The sequence below is a fragment of the Perca flavescens genome, chromosome 21 (assembly GCF_004354835.1).
Source record: "Perca flavescens isolate YP-PL-M2 chromosome 21, PFLA_1.0, whole genome shotgun sequence".
In the NCBI taxonomy this organism is placed as follows: domain Eukaryota; kingdom Metazoa; phylum Chordata; class Actinopteri; order Perciformes; family Percidae; genus Perca; species Perca flavescens.
In genome coordinates, this window is record NC_041351.1 from 2,614,319 (window position 1) to 2,637,577 (window position 23,259).

Below are 23,259 nucleotides of genomic sequence, written 5' to 3' on the forward strand. Positions count from 1 at the left end.
TGATACAGTATTAGGGGACCACTAAGGTCTATATAAAAGAGACTTCTGATACAGTATTAGAGGACCACTAAGGTCTATATAAAAGAGACTTCTGATACAGTATTAGAGGACCACTAAGGTCTATATAAAAGAGACTTCAGATACAGTATTAGGGGACCACTAAGGTCTATATAAAAGAGACTTCAGATACAGTATTAGGGGACCACTAAGGTCTATATAAAAGAGACTTCAGATGCAGTATTAGGGGACCACTAAGGTCTATATAAAAGAGACTTCAGATACAGTATTAGGGGACCACTAAGGCCTATATAAAAGAGACTTCAGATACAGTATTAGGGGACCACTAAGGTCTATATAAAAGAGACTTCAGATACAGTATTAGAGGACCACTAAGGTCTATATAAAAGAGACTTCAGATACAGTATTAGGGGACCACTAAGGTCTATATAAAAGAGACTTCAGATACAGTATTAGGGGACCACTAAGGTCTATATAAAAGAGACTTCAGATGCAGTATTAGGGGACCACTAAGGTCTATATAAAAGAAACTTCAGATACAGTATTAGGGGACCACTAAGGCCTATATAAAAGAGACTTCAGATACAGTATTAGGGGACCACTAAGGTCTATATAAAAGAGACTTCAGATACAGTATTAGGGGACCACTAAGGTCTATATAAAAGAGACTTCAGATACAGTATTAGGGGACCACTAAGGTCTATATAAAAGAGACTTCAGATAGAGTATTAGGGGACCACTAAGGTCTATATAAAAGAGACTTCAGATACAGTAGTAGGGGACCACTAAGGTCTATATAAAAGAGACTTTAGATACAGTATTAGGGGACCACTAAGGTCTATATAAAAGAGACTTTAGATACAGTATTAGGGGACCACTAAGGTCTATATAAAAGAGACTTCAGATACAGTATTAGGGGACCACTAAGGTCTATATAAAAGAGACTTCAGATAGAGTATTAGGGGACCACTAAGGTCTATATAAAAGAGACTTCAGATACAGTATTAGGGGACCACTAACGTCTATATAAAAGAGACTTCAGATACAGTATTAGGGGACCACTAAGGCCTATATAAAAGCATTCAAAAAGCAGCATGTCATGGGACCTTTAAAGACATTAATACTTGACCAATACATAAAAGAATAGACCCAAACATAGGAAGGGAATTGTAATGTAAATGTACTGTTGTATATCGTTGTAAGTTATTGTAAGACCTGAAAGATTGCATGCTGTATTTGCATATTTCTTTTTTTTGGAAGATGCAGGCTGTGTGAACGCAGCCTAAATCTCTGGATCAGTAACGAGGCTTTGAAGTGATTCAGTTACTCCTCGGCTGCCTGGAGAGTTTACAGCTTTCAAGATGCCTTCACTGTCCCCGACCGAGCCGTTAATGGGGTCTGTTTACAGCAGGCACACATTAGATGAACGTTGTAGAAATAAAATAAATGCACGTTGTTAAACTTCTGACTCATGTTAGGTGGTTCCATTAACGTCATATGAATGCAATATTTGGGTCTGTAGAGGCTTTTACACTTTAACGGTACAATAAAAACTGTAATTTGCTTTTAAAGGAGCGTCACGTTACAGTTTAATAACATTTTCAGAGCATGTTGGTGCTTCCAAAATCATGTATTTCCTGTTTTTCTGTTCCCTGAAGGGTACTTTGGGGACAGGAGTTTTTTTAACATTAATATGAGTTCCCCCAGCCTGCCTATGGTCCCCAAGTGGCAATAAATGGTGATCGGTGTAAACCGAGCCCTGGGTATCCTGCTCTGCCTTTGAGAAAAGGAAAGCTCAGATGGGCCAATCAGGAATCTTCTCCTTATGAGGTCATAACGGGAAAGGTTACCTCCCCTTTCTCTGCTTTGCCCAAAATACCAAAGAGTTCGAGACTAAGTTAAATCTAACATGAGAGCTGAAGTTGTTCCAGAAAGGAAACGGGATCTTTTAGGGAGGAATGCAACATTTGTTATGAACCAAAGGGAGGTGTTTTGTTGCTGTTTGTGCTTCTCCAAATTGGAAACACATTTCCCATGAGCCTCGTTGCTTTCTGACACCCCTTCCATGAAGAAGAAGTTATGGTGTCCTGATGTTGGCAGATGGGAAGCTACGGGCAGTTTTTACTGCACTTGAACAACTAAACTGGCCCGTAAAGAAATAATAAAGACAATCCGTTCTGCACCGAGGAGGCTGACAACAGACCACCTATTATTCCTGACAATTATTAGGTTATTAATAGTAGAAATAGGTTTCCCAAAATGCCAGACAGCCCCAGGTGGGATGCCAGTCTTTGTAACTGCAGCTCATTTTGCTGACTTAACGGCAGCCATGTTGCTCTGTGCTGGAAGAGGAGCCAGTAATGAGAGGGAGAGGAGACAGCTAAAAAAATGTGAGATATGCTCCAGGAACATGCTGAGGGACATTTTGGTGTTTCATTACAGGATCAGCATGTTGAAGGAACAACATGTCTGCCGTTATCCAATTTCTGTTTAATCCAATCCCATATATACACACATGTATAGACCTTAATCCCCAAATACTGTATCTGAAGTCTCTTTTATATAGACCTTAGTGGTCCCCTAATACTGTATCTGAAGTCTCTTTTATATAGGCCTTAGTGGTCCCCTAATACTGTATCTGAAGTCTCTTTTATATAGACCTTAGTGGTCCCCTAATACTGTATCTGAAGTCTCTTTTATATAGACCTTAGTGGTCCCCTAATACTGTATCTGAAGTCTCTTTTATATAGACCTTAGTGGTCCCCTAATACTGTATCTGAAGTCTCTTTTATATAGACCTTAGTGGTCCCCTAATACTGTATCTGAAGTCTCTTTTATATAGACCTTAGTGGTCCCCTAATACTGTATCTGAAGTCTCTTTTATATAGACCTTAGTGGTCCCCTAATACTGTATCTGAAGTCTCTTTCCCGAAATTCAGCCTTGGTGCAGAATTACAGCCACTAGAGCCAGTCCCACAATGACCTTTCCTAGTAAGGTGGAGGGTGGGGGTGTGGTCTTGACCAACTGTCACTTTGCTCGTTTGAAAGCCATGATGTCTCTCTCTCTCTCTCTCATGGGTGGGCCAAATTCTCTGGGCGGGCAAAGCAGGGAAAGGGGAGGTAACCTTGCTCCTTATGACCTCATAAGGAGAAGATTCCTGATTGGTCCATCTGAGCATTCATTTTGTCAAAGGCAGAGCAGGATACCCAGGGCTCGGTTTGCACCTATCACCATTTCTAGCCACTGGGGGACCATAGGCAGGCTGGTGGGGAACGCATATTAATGTTAAAAAAAAAACTCATAAAGTTAAATTGTCATGCCACGGGACCTTTAAACCCCCCCAATGCAGCACAAGCAGACTTTATACTGTATTTCACAGGGATCATATAGCCCACTGCACATCGTAGTATGAGTGTGTGTGTGTGTGTGTGTGTGTGTGGATTAGTCTATTATAATGCTGTTTACATTCTCAGGGATCATGCAGCCCACTGCACATCGCAGTATGAGTGTGTGTGTGAGTGTGTGTGTGTGTGTGTGCTAAGGTTCATGGAATTGCTGTGTGTGTGTGTGTGTGTGTGCACACGTGTGTCTGTATGGTATGTGTGTGTTAGGTGGATGAAACGAAGGTGGGGAATGGCATATGGAATATTTATATTTATGACTTGTCTTGTGTATCTGCACCATATCACCCAAATGTCCCTATTTTACCTTGACCTTGATTACGGTTCCGCTTTGTGCTTCTCCAGATTAGATTTCGATTTAAAAGACAAGTACGTGACGAAGTTAAGCTCAAATCAAATCACAGTGAATTCACGGAAAAAGTCTCCTCAGGAATCATCTACTAAAGACTGTCAGCACTGATCTGATCTGGAAGTCCTGCTGGTTTTCACATCCAGCGCCTGTCTGTCTGTCTGTCTCTTTACGGCGAGCTCTGCTCCCCCGTGGAGGTCAAACCCAGCGGACACATCTCTACCCACATGGCTGCTGCTCATGCATTATTCCTGTCCTCTCTCATTCTTTCCCTTTTCCTCAAATGTCAGCACTCTTTTCCCTCCTGTCATCCGAAAAGGCTACGCATGCTGTATTTCTGTAACTCACTCTCCCGTGGACAGCTGAGCCAAATGCCAGCGTTTCTCCCCCCCCATGCTGCTCCCTACCGTGACTCGCAAAAAAAAAACATCAGTAAAAGAGCCAAAGCAACATCGGCAAAAGAGCCAAAAAAACATCGGCAAAATAGCCAAAAAACATCTGTAAAAGAGCCAAAACACATCTGTAAAAGAGCCTAAAAACATTGGTAAAAGAGCTAAAAAAAACATCTGTAAAAAAGCCTAAAATCATTGGAAAACCTTTTAAAAAACATCGGTAAAAGAGCCAAAAAACATTGGTAAAAGAGCCCAAAAAATATCTGTAAAAAAGCCTAAAAACATTGGAAAAAATTCTAAAAAACATCGGTAAAAGAGCCAAAAAACATCGGAAAAAGTGCCAAAAACCATTGTCAAAAGAGCCAAAAAACATCGGAAAAAGAGCCAAAAAACATCTGAAAAAGAGCCAAAAAACATCAGAAAAAATTCCAAAAAACATCGGTAAAAGAGACAAAAAACATTTCTTTTGCTCGTTGATTGGCGATTCAAAAAGCTTTCAGAGGGTGTAAACTGTAACGGTATGTACGACCCACCTGAGATCATCTGTCACACAGTGGGGCCGCTGACTGGAATCAACTTTTCTTTCCGGTTTAAGTTTGAGTTTCGGGGGGAGTAAAACACATTCCTGTGTTCAGCCACGGTCACGATCACTTTCTATGTACAGATAAACAGTTTGCAGGTGGAGTTCAAGTACAAATTACTGCTACTTTAAAGGGGCACTATGCAGTTTTGGCCATTTCTTTGCTGTTTTCCCCCTCTTTGCTCGCATGTTTCTCTCTAGAGCTCCCCCTACAGCTTCGGAATAGATATTTGGCAACACTGTCGTAAAAACTCGTTGGCAACTGGCAGCGAAGCTAGCTAGCTAGCGAGTCGGTAACAGACAGCGATCGTAGTAAAAACCTTTACGGACGACAGCAAACATCCTGAGGTCACAATAACAAGAAATGCAAATATTAAACTGATAACTGGTCAGCATCGGATTTGCAGGCTTGTGTTTGTCTCAGCTCCGATGTTTACTGGTGTCTGACTCCTCTCTCGGTCAGTCGGCCGTTTCCTCTTCCTCTGTTCCTCCTAGCTTTCGGCTTCTTTTTTAGCCGGCTCAGCCATGACGATAGTGTGAAAAACTCCATTGCTACCTTGTTCTTATAGCTAGCCGGTTCCTGTATGTGTGCAGTGCTGTGAAGCAATTGTTACACGGTGAGACCTGATATCAAGTGTGGTGGTTTTTCCGCTTACAGGCGCTAGGGGGAAGCGAGACGGCCACCATTCAACTCGAAAAAAAAGTCATATAACCATCCCAATGGCTCCGAAGCTGTTCAGTTAAGGTAAATTAAGCTAAAAAAAAAAACCCTGCACAGTTCCCCTTTAAGCCCAGTTTGGACACAAGATTCGAACTTGCAGCTACTTGCAACGTGTCGGTCTGCAGCGCTCTCAAAGCTGCCAGTTCACACTAATGAGACGAGACGGTGTATCATCTCCATAGAAACGACTCTCTGTAATCCCATTCTAACTTCTGCCTTTTCGGGCTTTTTAACAAACTTAACTAGTCATTTTGGTGTCTAAACTTAACTGTCGCCGCGGCATGATGCTCACCTTTTTTGCAGCACACACACACACACACACACACACACACACACACACACACACAGAGCCACACACACACACACACACACACACAGAGAGGCACACACACACACACACACACACACACACACACACACACACACACACACACACACAGAGCCACACACACACACACACACACACACAAACAGACATGTATTGTAATATACAGTTTTTTACAATCACTTTGCAACTAATTTCAGAACCTTGACGTCATTTTTCAAAACTCTAGACACAAAACTCACAACCAATGATCAAAATGCACATTTTTCAAAACTCTAACACTTTTTTTCAATTGCTTGGATACAATGCACATAAACCAAATATCATTTGTTCATTTAACAAAGATCACCTGTTCAATATGACACAACTTAACATCAAAGTACTACTATTTCAAAAAGCAATTCACACATTACATTTTAAATAATTGTCTATTCATTCCATTACAATCATCTAACTGTCAATCGATACAACTACTCAAAATAATAAGTAACTGTTGCATTACTCTTAATGCATAGTTGTATGGAAACAGACAAACAATATTCCATGTTTAGATCATGAAAGTTTCAAGATAACGAGATTCACATGTCACCAATTAGTGTGGATCATGAACCAACTAGACTACATCATCTATGGATGTAATACTTCATCATCATTCTTTACTGTAATGTACTACTGTTTATCAGACACTGTTTCTATAGTACCATGTACCAACTTTTCAGACTCTTTACAGTATTTACAGTACTGCACTGTATGGATTCAGGCCCTTGGAATTGCTTGTCCAATTCTGCCAACTTGTTACTGATGATTGAGATATATAATTTAGTCATGTGAAAAAATTAGGACACCCATGCTAAAGTTGACTGAAAAGAGGAATAAAAAAAACATGTATTGCAAATTGATCTTAATGCAATCCAATCTTTAAGGACACCAATTTTCTTTGTGAATGAATAATGTATCGTAAATAAATAAATGTTCTTCCTTAAAATACAGGGGGCATAAGTAAGTACACCCCTATGTTAAATTCCCATAGAGGCAGGCAGATTTTTATTTTTACTGTAAAGGCCAGTTATTTCATGGATCAGGATACTATGCATCCTGATAAATTTCCCTTGGCGTTTGGAATACCATGGGGTAGTTTCCATAAAATCATCTCTCAATGCAAATCAAACCAGCTATCAACTTAAATTAACTGAAATAAAACCATGCCAATCTATAGGTATGGTGAAGGGTATGTGATGATGTGGGGCTATTTTAATTCCAAAGGCCAAGGGAACTTTATCAGGATGCATAGTATCCTGGATCCATGAAATAACTGGCCTTTAAAAATAAAAATCTGCCTGCCTGTGAAAAATGGGCCTCCCCGCCCACATCCACAGAGGATGGTGGCGACAAGGACACACTGAGAATGGGTGGTGATGGGATGAAGACACAGCCAACAGCCAACGTGGATTTGCAGGGAAAATGTAGATTTATTTACAGTGCTCTAAAATACGTCATCCAGCACTCTGTTAACAACAACAAAAAAAACTTCCAAAACAAACCACTGGGTTTCTCAATTTAACTAGCACAAGCAAAAAAAAAGAAATCTCTTCTCTCAACAAGTTTCTGCATACAACCTCTCAGCAAGTTGACACTCTCCCGACTCTCTCTCGCGGCAGAAAAACCCGCGTTTTAAATAAGGCCCTTCAATTACACTAATTGGTAGAAACCAACATCACAGGGGGTTTTGTTATGTATCGTGGTTCAGCAGATATTTGATCTAATCACACACATACATTGAAATATACTTCATACACCTCATGTACTCCTAATAATACTAACATTAATTTCCTGTAATTGAATAAGCATTGCATTACAATACATCCCATAATTTTATACTAATACAATAGCTTTCCCCGGCTCAAATAAACCCTTTCCCCTGGCCCAAACAGGGAATAAAATAGCCATTGTCATGGAGCTCGTGTTCCTTGGGGAAACAAATTGCTGCGGGACCAGGAAAATGAAAGTCGGTGCTATCTGTGTAATGTTGGTGTTTGCGTGCACAATGTATGGATTAACAGAAAGAAATGTGTTATGGAGCAGAATCAACGGGTACCACGTCGTTCGCTATTTGATTTACAGCTGTTTGGTGAGTAACTGAAAGTTGTGTAAATAAAGATTGCATATGAATGAACCACGCTGCGGTTGCCGGCACCGCGTGTAGTTACAAACATTCGCCGCTACATGTGTGTGTGCTTGTAAGCGGAGTTTGTGCGTGTAGGATAAGGGGTCAGTTTAAATGTTGTGGAGCATGTCAGGCGAGTTGGGGAAAAGGAGGGGCTCTACCTTTTCACACTGCCTCTATGGGAATTTAACATAGGGGTGTACTTACTTATGCCCCCTGTATTTTAAGGAAGAACATTTATTTATTTACGATACATTATTCATTCACAAACAAAATTGGTGTCCATAAAGGTTGGATTTTTCCTAATTTTTTTAATTAAGGCATTAAGATCAATTTCCAAAGATGATTTTTTTATTCCTCCTTTTAGTCAACTTTAGCATGGGTGTCCTAATTTTTTTCTCATGACTGTATATATACTTTATTTATAGAGTACTGTATGTCTGTTGTCGTTGCAAATGAGAATTTGTTATATTTGTTTTGTTCAAATCAGTCCATGAACCCAGTAAACACATGAATGAAGTAAACAGGGACTGTCCTTCCTTTGCAGTACCTTAAGTTGCTGCATTCTGGCTGCTGTCTGGAGATTCCTTCATGCACAACTCGTATTCTATCAGATGTTTCGTACCAGATAGCGGCCATGCTGTGTATAGTTTAGGGTCCTCGCCACCAGTGAAACTATGGGCAGCTTATGTGTGGGTGATCTAAAGTAACGTTTCAATGGTATTTCACAATATATTTGTTTTTTGAAACAGTGATTGTGCAAGTGCAAGATTTCTTTAAAGATATGAATGCCCAATGCAATGTTTTGAACATTGGACAGTTTTGTGTGTAGAGTTTTGAAAAATGACATCAAGGTTCTGAAATTAGTAGCAAAGTGATTGTAAAAAACTGTAAAAGCAAAGGGATTCTGCTGAGGTAAACATATTTACTCCAAGGACACAAACACACACACACACACAGACACACCGTAAGGTCATGTCTGCACAAACACACATGTGCAACCACACGCACACACACACACAGTAACAGACACACACACGCACACACTCTGTATTTCTCTGATTTATTTCACTGTTATGGAACCTCTTTGATGTTTCTAATCTACACAAAGCTAAGCTCTCTGGGGCCTTTTCAAAGAAAAACACACCAACTTAAATGAGAATTAGTGTACGTGTGTGTGTGTGTGTGTGTGTGTGTGTGTGTGTGTGTGTGTGTGTGTGTGTGTGTGTGTGTGTGTGTGTTTCCCAGCGTTTGATTTCTACCTTTTCTTTTTCATCTAAAAGACGATCCGTGGGTGTTCGATGATAATTACCTCTGCTGCAGGGACTTCATATTCAACCCTCACTGGATTACAAAAAACTTTTCCATAATTTTAATTTAGTTTCACTTAAATACTCACCAGCAGCGGCGCCACACAATGCATCAACACAATCACATCGAGGGCCAGATGTAGAGTTTACTAACAATCTTTTATTTAAGAGAAAAGTCAGTTATCTTTAACCGTATTATTGTATGTCTTATAAAGTCTTGTCATTTACAGTTTTGTTGACTAAAAGTCCTTAAAGCCAAAAAATTGCTCGGCTACTGGTTAGTATTCTGCTGACTCCTCCTCCCATCCTCAGTCCATGAACCCAGTAAACACATGAATGAAGTAAACAGTGACTGTCCTTCCTTTGCAGTACCTGAAGTTGCTGCATTCTGGCTGCTGTCTGGAGATTCCTTCGTGCACAACTCATATTCTGTCAGATGTTTCAGACCAGATGTTGTAACAGCGGCCATGCTGTGTATAGTTTAGGGTCCTCGCCACCACCAGACCAATCAGCATTCAACAGATTGAACATGTAGCTGGACTTGAATGGCGTTCTTTTGACTGAAAGTACTGTCAAACAACAACTTTTTCTGCTCACCAGATCCACGTCCACTTCCTCACAGCCTGCTGCATTGAATGCACCACCTACGTAAACACCTTCCCTCACCAGTTCCATGTCCACTTTCTCCCAGCCTACTGGATTGAACGCTCCACCTACGTCAACACCTTCCCTCACCAGATCCATGTCCACTTCCTCACAGCCTGCTGCATTGAATGCTCCACCTACGTAAACACCTTCCCTCACCAGATCCATGTCCACTTTCTCACAGCCTGCTGCATTGAACGCTTCACCTACGTAAACACCTTCCTCACCAGATCCATGTCCACTTTCTGACAGCCTACTGCATTGAACGCTTCACCTACGTAAACACCTTCCCTCACCAGATCCATGTCCACTTTCTCACAGCCTGCTGCATTGAACGCTTCACCTACGTAAACACCTTCCTCACCAGATCCATGTCCACTTTCTCACAGCCTGCTGCATTGAACTCTCCACCTACGTAAACACCTTCCCTCACCAGATCCATGTCCACTTTCTCACAGCCTACTGCATTGAACGCTCCACCTACGTAAACACCTTCCCGTAATCAACGGCGCCGTCGTTACGGCGACCAGCGTAGCGCGCCTAATGCAAGTGTAGGGTTCGGTTCCCTGGGAAGAAATTCTATCGTTCTGCAGAAAACCTACCCGTCAAAAAGCCCAATATTCAGCCCAATCAGAAGCCGAATCCTGGATTTGGTGCATCCCTGGTGTTTAGTGATATCTTACATATTTGTGAATTTGGGTAGGCTACATATTATGAACCAAAAAGTTTGAGCGGGCTGCCTTCTCCAGGAAACAGCAGCGCTGCAGAGAGCAGGCGGGTGGTGTCCGATCTGTGCAGAGCACCGGAACAAAAACACCGAAATCTTTTATGTATTTCAGTTTTGGTCATTAATATGAGTGTGTTCACTGGTCTGTCAGATATAAATCCCCATAACTCTGCAGGTATATTTAGTATAATCTTTGTTGACTTTGAGGCTGTACCTTTGATAAGAGTAGGGCGACTTTGAGTTAATATTCACTCCAGAGTGGCCTGAACTTAATTATTGGAATCAATCTTTATTACAGAACCATATAATCTGAAATATGCCGTTTCTTTGAGATGCACAGATACAGAGTAATGGCCATGATTGAAGGGATTAGGGGACACTATATTACAGGCAGTCCGCTCTGAAACCCAAACATCTGGTTCTCTGTTTTCATTACAGCTTCTTCATTCTCAGTCCTGTCAGGATCACTCGGCTTCATTTTGTGTCTCTTTATGGGACGTCCAAGAGCTCAGTAGTCATTTATCACTACTCACATAGAAAAAAACAGGACTCCTTCTTTGTGGTTTTGGGAATAAAAAATGAAAAAATGGAAAAAAATATCTATCTAGCTCCATGTATTATTCACACAAATTAGCATACTTTGAGTTTTCAAAGGCACACATTGTTGTTAACGACTCTAAATTACCTCGGGGGTTTGAAATTAGTACCGTCTGAGGCTCTTGTTCGTTCCCTAACATTTCTAATGGATTCATTTCAGAACAATGCACTCCCCATTATGCACAAATGGATGGGTAATTTTGGTTCTTAACAAAATAATTGCAAGCCCTTTTAAGCTCCTCTGTGATAGAGAAAAGAGGAGGGAGACAAAGAAAAGAGACAGACGGACAGACAGAAGATGAGAAAATGGGAATCTGATCAGAGCGGAGTGATGGACGATGTCAACATGCTGAGGCTCAGTCAGTGGCAGAAATCTATGACACATATTACTAGGGATGCACTGAATCCAGATTTTTGGGGTTCGGCCGAATACCAAATCCTCTGGTTGAGATTGTGCTGACTCCTCCTCCCATCCTCAGTCCATGAACCCAGTAAACACATGAATGAAGTAAACAGGGACTGTAGGTTTAGGGTCCTCGCCACCACCAGACCAATCAGCATTGAACAGATTGAACATGTAGCTGGACTTGAATGGCCTTCTTTTGACTGAAAATGAGAATCCAATCAAGGGCCAGACATGTAGAGTATATTGCCTTTATCCATCCATCCATCTTCGTCCGCTTATCCGGTGTCGGGTCGCGGGGGGAGCAGCTCCAGCAGGGGACCCCAAACTTCCCTTTCCCGAGCAACATTAACCAGCTCCGACTGGGGGATCCCGAGGCGTTCCCAGGCCAGGTTGGAGATATAATCCCTCCACCTAGTCCTGGGTCTTCCCCGAGGCCTCCTCCCAGCTGGACGTGCCTGGAACACCTCCCTAGGGAGGCGCCCAGGGGGCATCCTTACCAGATGCCCGAACCACCTCAACTGGCTCCTTTCGACGCAAAGGAGCAGCGGCTCTACTCCGAGCTCCTCACGGATGACTGAGCTTCTCACCCTATCTCTAAGGGAGACGCCAGCCACCCTCCTGAGGAAACCCATTTCGGCCGCTTGTACCCTGGATCTCGTTCTTTCGGTCATGACCCAGCCTTCATGACCATAGGTGAGGGTAGGAACGAAAACTGACGGTAGATCGAGAGCTTTGCCTTCTGGCTCAGCTCTCTTTTCGTCACAACGGTGCGATAGATTGAATGCAATACCGCACCCGCTGCGCCGATTCTCCGACCAATCTCCCGCTCCATTGTCCCTCACTCATGAACAAAACCCCAAGGTACTTGAACTCCTTCACTTGGGGTAAGGACTCATTCCCTACCTGGAGAAGGCATTCCATCGGTTTCCTGCTGAGAACCATGGCCTCCGATTTAGAGGTGCTGATCCTCATCCCAACCGCTTCACACTCGGTTGCGAACCGATCCAGTGAGTGCTGAAGGTCGCAGGCCGATGATGCCATCAGGACCACATCATCTGCAAAGAGCAGCGATGAGATCCCCAGCCCACCAAACTGCAACCCCTCCCCACCCCGACTACGCCTCGATATCCTGTCCATAAATATTACAAACAGGATTGGTGACAAAGCGCAGCCCTGGCGGAGGCCAACCCTCACCTGAAACGAGTCCGACTTACTACCGAGAACCCGGACACAGCTCTCACTTTGGTCATACAGAGATTGGATGGCCCTGAGTAGAGACCCCCACCCCATACTCCCCCAGCACCTCCCACAGTATCTCCCGGGGACCCGGTCATACGCCTTCTCCAAATCCACAAAACACATGTAGACCCGGTTGGGCATACTCCCAGGCTCCCTCCAGGATCCTTGCGAGTGAAGAGCTGGTCCGTTGTTCCACGACCAGGACGGAATCCGCATTGTTCCTCCTCAACCCGAGGTTCGACTATCGGCCGAACCCTCCTTTCCAGCACCTTGGAGTAGACTTTACCAGGGAGGCTGAGAAGTGTGATACCCCTATAATTGGCACACACCCTCTGGTCCCCCTTTTTAAAAGAGGAACCACCACCCCAGTCTGCCACTCCTTTGGCACCGTCCCAGACTTCCACGCAATGTTGAAGAGGCGTGTCAACCAGGACAGCCCCTCCACACCCAGAGCCTTGAGCATTTCTGGACGGATCTCATCAATCCCGGGGCTTTGCCACTGTGTAGTTGTTTGACTACATCAGTGACTTCCGCCTGGGAAATCGGCGACAATCCCCGTTATCCTCCAGCTCTGCCTCTAACATAGAGGGCGTATTAGTCGGATTCAGGAGTTCCTCAAAGTGCTCCTTCCACCGCCCTATTACCTCCTCAGTGGAGGTCAACAGTGTCCCATCCTTACTGTACACAGCTTGGATGGTTCCCCGCCTCCCCCCTCCTGAGGTGGCGAACAGTTTTCCAGAAACACTTTGGTGCCGACCGAAAGTCCTTCTCCATGTCTTCTCCAAACTTCTCCCACACCCGCTGCTTTGCCTCTTTCACGGCAGAGGCTGCAGCCCTTCGGGCCCTTCCGGTACCCTGCAACCGCCTCCGAGTCCTCCGAGATAACATATCCCGGAAGGACTCCTTCTTCAGTCGGACGGCTTCCCTGGCCACTGGTGTCCACCACGGTGTTCGTGGGTTACCGCCCCTTGAGGCACCTAAGATCCTAAGACCACAGCTCCTCGCCGCAGCTTCAGCAATGGAAACTTTGAACATTGTCCACTGGGTTCAATGCCCCCAGCCTCCACAGGGATGCACGAAAAGCTCCGCCGGAGGTGTGAGTTGAAAGTCTGTCGGACAGGGGCCTCCTCCAGACGTTCCCAATTTACCCGCACTACACGTTTGGGCTTACCAGGTCTGTCCAGAGTCTTCCCCCACCCCTGACCCAACTCACCACCAGATGGTGATCGGTTGACAGCTCTGCCCCTCTCTTCACCCGAGTGTCCAAAACATACGGCCTCAGATCAGATGAAACGATTATGAAATCGATCATTGACCTTCGGCCTAGGGTGCTCTGGTACCAGGTACACTTATGAGCATCCCTATGTTCGAACATGGTGTTCGTTATAGACAATCCATGACTAGCACAGAAGTCCAACAACAAACAACCACTCTGGTTTAGATCAGGAGGCCGTTCCTCCCAATCACGCCTCTCAGGTGTCTCCATCATTGCCCACGTGTGCGTTGAAGTCCCCCAGCAGAACAATGGAGTCCCCCACTGGAGCCCCATGCAGGACTCCAGTCAAGGTCTCCAAGAAGGCCGAATACTCCGAACTCCTGTTTGGTGCATATGCACAAACAACAGTCAGAGTTTTCCCCCCCACAACCCGCAGGCGTAGGGAGGCGACCCTCTCTTTATGTCATGGGAAAAGTCAAATATCTTTTTATCTGTATTAATGCATGTTTCTCAGTTACAGTTTGGTCAACAAAAATGAAGAAGAAAATATGTATTGTGAATCTAAATGTATGGAGGGGCCAGATTTGGTTCGCTGGGAAAAAATTCTGAGGTTCGGCAGAAACCCAACCCCGTCAAAAAAGCCCAAATATTCTGCCGAATCTGAAGCCCAATCTTGGATTAAGTGCATCCCTGATAATCATAACTAAATAGTTCTTAATTTTCACACTAGAAAATGAGAATCAAATCAAGGGCCAGACATGTAGAGTATATCTAGCGCCACTGCTTGTTCTTGGGGGAATTATTAGAATTGTTGGGGCTTTGTAAATTATAGTGTGGTCTAGACCTACTCTATCTGTAAAGTGTCTCGAGATAACTCTTGTTATGATGACACATCTTTCACCATTTTCTGTGTGTGAGTTTGTCTCTGTATATATGTGTGTGTGTGTGCGTCTCTGTGTGTGTATGTTAACTCTTGTTATGATTTGATACTATAAATAAAATTGAATTGAAATTGAATATTGTTATATATTGGTTTTATGTCATGGTAAAAGTCTAATTTCTTTGACTGTATTATAGCATGTTTCATACAGTCTTCTCAGTTACAGTTTGGTCGACAAAAATGACGAAGAAAATGTCAAAAACGTTTGGAAAAAGCGCAACAAAAATGTCAAAAGAATCGTTGTGAAAAGTGACACAAAAGTCTTGAGTTTGACACGTGTGTCCACGCAGGAACCCCCTGAGAGTCCTCAGGCCCTAGTTTGGAAAGCGCTGGAGCGAAATCAGGGGCCCTATTAGAAGTTGGAGACATTTCTGTCTGCTGTAGTTGTCCCAGCGGCCGTCCTGCATCTGATTAAAAACAGCGTTTTCGCCGACAGACCCTCAGCGGAGAGTGGGCGAGCGCGTAATGTCTTCCGACACACGTTTCAGCCGCTGCCACCGAACCGAGCTGATGGAAAATATAAAGTTTTTTTTTTTTTTGCAGTGGGAGGTGGATTTACCGACAACAAATTGCTGTGAAGAGGTATCAAAAGTCAACGAGATGAGAGAAAGAGTGGAGGAGAGAGATGGATGGAATAACACACAGGGGAGGGGGGAAAGGTGTGAAGGACCAGAGCGCTGCTGCCAGTGCACATGTTTCCAGGGAAATGGCATTTCAATCTCTATCAGTTCTGATGTGGAGGCGGGAGAAAAGGGGGGGGGGAGGGGGGGGAGGAGGGAGGGGGGGGTGGTGTCTCATCTGTGGGGAAAATTTGCTTTGAGAAATGGCCCTGGGAGGATAGACGAGAGGCGTGGACAGCACAGGACGATCGAGATGGAGATTTGGATAACACCAACACTACACTGTGGGGGGATGAATCGAGTGTGTGTGTGTGTGTGTTTGCGTGTGTGTGTGTGTGTGAGCTTGTTTTACTATATTCGTGGGGTCCAAAAACCGGGGAATACAGTATACTTGTGGGGTCTGCACAGCTTTTTGGGGCCAAAATGCTGGACCCCACAAGTTTGAATGGCTGTTTGAAGGTTAAGACTTGGTTTTAGGATTAGGGTTAGGGTTAGAATTAGGTTATGGTTAGGGTGAGGGTAAGGGTTAAGGTTAGGCATTTAGTTGTGATGGTTAAGGTTAGGTTAAGGGGCTAGGGAATGCATTTTGTCAATGACGGGTCCCCACAAAGATAGTGAAATAACCGTGTGTGTGTGTGTGTGTGTGTGTGTGTGTGTGTGTGTGTGTGTGTGTGTGTGTGTGCGTGCGTGCGTGCGTGCGTGTGTGATGAGAGAGAGTAGCTGATATCTCACCGCCAGGCCGACAACATCTACCCTGCACATCAGAAACTATATCAAAGTTGTCCTGCCTCATCTTGCCTCCACCAGCAGATCTAGACTGCTGCCTGAAGTAATAAGTCCGTGTGAGATACACCGACAAAAAAAAACTCGTCTGGCTCGGTTTATCCTCCAGAGTCGGACGGAGAGATCAGACAAAAAACGGGTGAAATGCAGAATTAAGAAGAGAATTTCAGAACAGATGGCGAGACATTTTGCTCACCGTCACAGTGAAGCCGTCCTCACGTTTTGGGAGCAGGGGTTTGGTTGATGACGTGGCGTGAGCGTGGCGTGAGCGTGGCGTGGCGTGAGCGTGGCGTTGCATGGCGTGAGGTTGCGTGGTGTGGCGTGGCGTGAGCGTGGTGTGGCGTGGCGTGAGCATGGTGTGGCGTGAGCGTGGTGTTGCATGGCGTGAGCATGGTGTGGCGTGAGCGTGGCGTTGCATGGCGTGACGTTGCTTAGTGTGGCGTGAGCGTGGTGTGGCGTGGTGTGGCGTGAGCGTGGTGTGGCGTGGTGTGGCGTGAGCGTGGCGTTGCATGGCGTGAGGTTGCGTGGTGTGGCGTGAGTGTGGTGTGGCGTGGCGTGAGCGTGGTGTGGCGTGAGCGTGGTGTGGTGTGGCGTGAGCGTGGTGTGGCGTGGTATGGCGTGAGCGTGGCGTGAGCGTGGTGTGGCATGGTGTGACGTTGCTTGGTGTGGCGTGGCGTGAGCGTGGTATGGCGTTGCGTGGCGTGGCGTGACGTTGCGTGGCGTGAGCGTGGTGTGGCGTGGCGTGAGCATGGTGTGGCGTGGTGTGGCGTGAGCGTGGCGTTGCATGGCGTGACATTGCATGGCGTGACGTTGCTTGGTGTGGCGTGGCGTGGCGTGGTGTGGCGTGACGTTGCGTGAGCGTGGTGTGGCGTGGCGTGAGCATGGCGTGGCGTGAGCGTGGCGTTGCATGGCGTGACGTTGCTTGGTGTGGCGTGGCGTGAGCGTGGTGTGGCGTGGCGTGAGCGTGGCGTGGCATGGTGTGACGTTGCTTGGTGTGGCGTGGCGTGAGCGTGGTATGGCGTTGTGTGGCGTGACGTTGCGTGGCGTGACGTTGCGTGGCGTGACGTTGCGTGGCGTGACGTTGCGTGGCGTGACGTTGCGTGGCGTAACTTTGCGTGGCATGACGTTGCGTTGTGTGGCGTGCCGTGACGTTGCGTGGCATGACGTTGCGTGCTGTGGCGTGGCATTGCATGGCGTGGTGTTGCGTGACGTTGCAGAAAACGTGTAGAAAACGCCACGCAGCCAGTGTGCGGGAAGCCTTAGATGCAAGGAGATAACATAGACACAGGCTAATTACTGATCACTAGTAATTTGATGCGTGGCGTGAGCGTGGTGTGGCGTGGCGTGAGCGTGGTGTGGCGTGACGTTGCGTTGTGTGGCGTGGTGTGGCGTGACGTTGCGTGGTGTGGCGTGGCGTGAGCATGGTGTGGCGTGGTGTGGCGTGAGCGTGGCGTTGCATGGCGTGACGTTGCTTGGCGTGACGTTGCTTGGTGTGGCGTGGCGTGGTGTGGCGTGACGTTGCGTGGCGTGGCGTGAGTATGGCGTGGTGTGGCGTGAGCGTGAGCGTGGCGTTGCATGGCGTGACGTTGCTTGGTGTGGCGTGGCGTGAGCGTGGTGTGGCGTGGCGTGGTATGGCGTTGCGTGGCGTGACGTTGCGTGGCGTGACTTTGTGTGGCGTGGCGTGACGTTGCGTGGCATGACGTTGCGTGCTGTGGCGTGGCATTGCATGGCGTAGTGTTGCGTGACGTTGCAGAAAACGTGTAGAAAACGCCACGCAGCCAGTGTGCGGGAGGCCTTAGATGTAAGGAGATAACATAGACACAGGCTAATTACTGATCACTAACATGCTAGTTAACATTAGTAATTACTGATCACTAACATGATAGTTAACATTAATAATTACTGATCACTAACATGCTAGTTAACATTAGTAATTAAACCTAAACAGATAATGGAAGTCCAAACTGCCTGTGAGCTTCTCCTGTACTATACGGTAATTCCTCTACTGTGTGACAGTAAGTCTCGTGGTTATGACCCAATCGTTAGCCTATTTTTATAAAAGCGTCTGCTACGGAGCCATAACGTGAGCTACAAGGTAATGGAGCCTTTTATACATTGTCGTGTTTCTTTAGAAATAAACAACGGACAAATAGAGTCTTTAAACGCTTCAGATGTAAAGTTATTCTCTGTCAAAGTCACGTCAAAATGAATGGTAGTCAATGGGATGCTGACGGGAGGTGATGGCTTGGTAGCATCAGAATGGCGCCATAGGAGGTTTGAGTTCTGAAGCGAAGCTTACCCCCCCTTGTCCGAAACGGACGATACAGGAAACAGAAGCATCGTTGCACGTGACGCTAGTTAACGCGAAGCAGAGCTTGTTTTTCTATTTTTGGCACCCACGTTTTTCAATCTGTCCGGCCACACGATCAGGGGCGGAACACTTTGATGCCGCGATCGTTTCGACATCTTATCGGAAAAAAAAACAACCTTTTAAAACACATTAGTAAGAAATCAACCTGCTGACTGTTGTGTGTGTTCTTACATCTGATTGGCCCATCATTTCGTACCCCACTGTTGTGTGTGTGTGGGCGTGCACATGCATTTTATTTAGACTAATGTCAGCTGTGTGTCGGCACTTTACAGCACACAGGAGAGCCGCACATGCACTGCATGTTGGTAATAATTTGTCTTTGTGCTCATTTGTGTGTGTTTGAGAGAGGGAGAATCACACCGGGAGGTCTTCATTAACGTGGGTTTAAATTGGAGATATATTTCAGTGCAGGAGGGAGTCATAACAATGTGTATTGGTGTGTGTGTGTGTGTGTGTGTGTGTGTGTGTGTGTGTGTGTGTGTGTGTGTGTGTGTGTGTGTGTGTGTGTGTGTGTGTGTGTGTGTGTGTGTGTGTGTGTGTGTGTGTGTGTGTGTGTGTGTGTGTTCTCCTAATGGCAATTATGGAACACAGGGGGACTCATAACTCAGAATGAGAAGCCAGGTGATTAAATCTTCATTACTGCTTTGTGTATGTTGGTGAAAGAGCTTCGCCCTTACAACCTTACACACACACATACACACAGACAGACAGACACACACACACACACACACACACACCCATACAGACAGACACACACACACACACACAGAAGAAAATAATGAATAAAAAAAACATATTTCAGACGGAATGGTTTTTACATGACGTTGCCTGTACCAGGGATATAATTTGCTTCAGAATAGATTTTGAGTGTTTTCTGAGAGTCAAGGGTCCAACGTGTGGGAATTTTTTACCATCTAGCGTTGAGATCATACAGTGAGGAAAATAAGTATTTGAACACCCAGCTATTTTGCAAGTTCTCCCACTTAGAAATCATGGAGGGGTCTGAAATTGTCATCGTAGGTGCATGTCCACTGTGAGAGACATAATCTAAAAAAAATATCCAGAAATCACATTGTATGATTTTTTAACTATTTAATTGTATGATACAGCTGCAAATAAGTATTTGAACACCTGAGAAAATCAATGTTAATATTTGGTACAGTAGCCTTTGTTTGCAAGTACAGAGGTCAAATGTTTCCTGTAGTTTTTCACCAGGTTTGCACACACTGCAGGAGGGATTTTGGCCCACTCCTCCACACAGATCTTCTCTAGATCAGTCAGGTTTCTTAGTTTGAGCTCCCTCCAAAGATTCTCTATTGGGTTCAGGTCTGGAGACTGGCTAGGCCACGCCAGAACCTTGATATGCTTCTTACAGAGCCACTCCTTGGTTATCCTGGCTGTGTGTGCTCGCTCATTGTCATGTTGGAAGACCCAGCCTCGACCCATCTTCAATGCTCTAACTGAGGGAAGGAGGTTGTTCCCCAAAATCTCGCAATACATGGCCCCGGTCATCCTCTCCTTAATACAGTGCAGTCGCCCTGTCCCATGTGCAGAAAAACACCCCCAAAGCATGATGCTACCCCCCCATGCTTCACAGTAGGGATGGTGTTCTTGGGATGGTACTCATCATTCTTCTTCCTCCAAACACGGTTAGTGGAATTATGACCAAAAAGTTCTATTTTGGTCTCATCTGACCACATGACTTTCTCCCATGACTCCTCTGGATCATCCAAATGGTCATTGGCAAACTTAAGACGCGCCTGGACATGTGCTGGTTTAAGCAGGGGACCCTTCCGTGCCACGCATGATTTCAAACCTTGACGTCTTAGTGTATTACCAACAGTAACCTTGGAAACGGTGGTCCCAGCTTTTTTAAGGTCATTGACCAGCTCCTCTCGTGTAGTTCTGGGCTGATTTCTCACCTTTCTTAGGATCACTGAGACCCCACGAGGTGAGATCTTGCATGGAGCCCCAGTCCGAGGGAGATTGACAGTCATGTTTAACTTCTTCCATTTTCTAATGATTGCTCCAACAGTGGACCTTTTTTCACCAAGCTGCTTGGCAATTTCCCCGTAGCCCTTTCCAGCCTTGTTGAGGTGTACAGTTTTGTCTCTAGTGTCTTTGGACAGCTCTTTGGTCTTGGCCATGTTAGTAGTTGGATTCTTACTGATTGTATGGGGTGGGCAGGTGTCTTTATGCAGCTAACTACCTCAAAAAGGTGCATCTAATTTAGGATAATAAATGGAGTGGAGGTGGACATTTTAAAGGCAGACTAACAGGTCTTTGAGGGTCAGAATTCGAACTGATAGACAGGTGTTCAAATACTTATTTGCAGCTGTATCTTACAAATAAATAGTTAAAAAATCATACATTGTGATTTCTGGATTTTTTTTTTAGATTATGTCTCTCACAGTGGACATGCACCTACGATGACAATTTCAGACCCCTCCATGATTTCTAAGTGGGAGAACTTGCAAAATAGCAGGGTGTTCAAATACTTACTTTCCTCACTGTATATCGTCTGTCTGTGTGTCTATCTGTGTGTGTGTCTGTCTGTGTGTCTGTCTGTCTATCTGTGTGTCTGTCTGTCTTTCTGTCTGTCTGTGTGTCTATCTGTGTGTCTGTCTGTCTGTGTGTGTCTGTCTGTCTGTGTGTCTGTCTGTGTGTGTGTGTGTGTGTGTGTGTGTGTGTGTGTGTCTGTCTGTCTGTCTGTCTGTCTGTCTGTCTGTGTGTGTGTTAGGGTGTTTGTGTGTGTGTGTGTGTGTGTGTATATACGTGCGTGTGTATATGCGCGAGTGTGTGTGTGTGAGAGTATATGTGTGTGTGTATATATGTGCGAGTGTGTGTGTGTGTGCGTCAATTAATAAATAAACGATATTTTCAGAGTCAAGGTTAAGGTGAAGCCATGAAAATGCAGCGATAACATCTAGTTAGATATCTACTCGTCTGCTGTAAAATGGCGCCGACATACACCCAAAACGAGGCGAGTTCAAAGTCTTCGGAGAGTTAATTAAAACCTCATTCATCACGTTAAATATTGATTGGTTTACCGGCGAGGGACGCATGTTCGGCGCCCTCGTCATCGGCACTGTTAATCAAGGTTACCGCAAAAAAAAAAAAAAAAAATGTTTTCAATAATTGGAAAAATTAATGAAGTGGGAACGGATTGGAGCATGCGGTTTGTATGAATGATGACTGTCTTCATTCACAATTCACATTCACACAGTGCTGTTAATGTGCCCGCTCAGCAACAACTACAGCTCCCACAATGCAAGGCACCGGCTCAGCATGCTCACACAAAGATTGTTTTATCTTAAAGTGCCCATATTATGAAAAAATAAATCACTTTTTCTGGTGATTTGGGGTGTTATTTTGTGTCTCTGGTGCTTCCACACGCATACACACTTTGAATAAATCCATTCATGGTGTTCTGAGTGAGATCCGGTTTGCTAGCGCTAGCATGCTACCTCGTTCTCAATGGCAAAGCACTGCTATATCAACTAGCCTGGTGAGAGCATCCTGATCTGGCGAGCTCCAGTTCTCCTCCCAGATCAGTCTGGCATCTTGTGATAGAGAAAATTTGGAGCCGTTCGCCAAACGACCGACCAATCAGCGTTGGTTTTGAGGCGGGTTTAGGTGGTGATAGAGAGATGGTTTATCCAATCAGCTAACCAGGATTTTCAGACAGCGGTAGCCCTAATTCTGTTAGCTGCTCGCTAATGCTTTTTTCTCTTGGATCCTTCTTTTGGAATATGGACCAGGAACCTGAAATGGGGCCTTTTATTCCTAAATTCTCGTTACACAAACGGAAAATCTTCTTTACCGACATGTTGCTAGCTTGCTGAGCTAACGAGCTATGCTTTGCCTGCAGCAGCAGTAGGGGTAGCCTGGCTTGTGGTTGTATTTTCATACGCTTCATTGATCTGATTGGTTGATTTGGCCCGTCTATCACCAACTATAGGTGGTGATAGACAGATGGTTTATCCAATCAGCTTACCAGGATTTTCACCCCTTCCCAAAAGTTCTCCAACGGAAAGTTCCCAGATGGATATGCCGAGCAAATGCGAAGCGATCCATCTGGCGGAGTCAGGTTAACAACACACACTAGTTCACCATGATCTCCAAAAGAACTACTTCCATGTGCTCCCTGGTTTAGAAGAAGTCTCCCAGCTGATCCTGCCTTGTAACGGACTGAAGTTGGAGAAACAGCCTTTCTTTTACTGTCTATGGAGCTAGCTGACATGATCTACATCTGAGCTACTGAGCATGTGCAATCAAAGATGTAACAGAAGTTGAGATGTCTCACTCTGTAGCTAAAACAGAGACCTGAACACAGGGTGAAAAGAGGAGCTGCAGCAATGTGCAGTATAACAACAATATGGTGTTTTTTTGATAATTAAACCATGTAAACCTATTATGGTACAACCTCAGAATACAATTATGAACCTGAAAAA

At 45.0% G+C, this 23,259-nt stretch overlaps 1 protein-coding gene across 1 annotated transcript in view; it reads right to left on the reverse strand.

Moving 5' to 3' along the window:
* LOC114548083 (glutamate receptor ionotropic, delta-1) overlaps positions 1-23,259 on the reverse strand; it is a 674,316-nt gene that overhangs the window by 123,143 nt on the left and 527,914 nt on the right. The window lies entirely within an intron of this gene.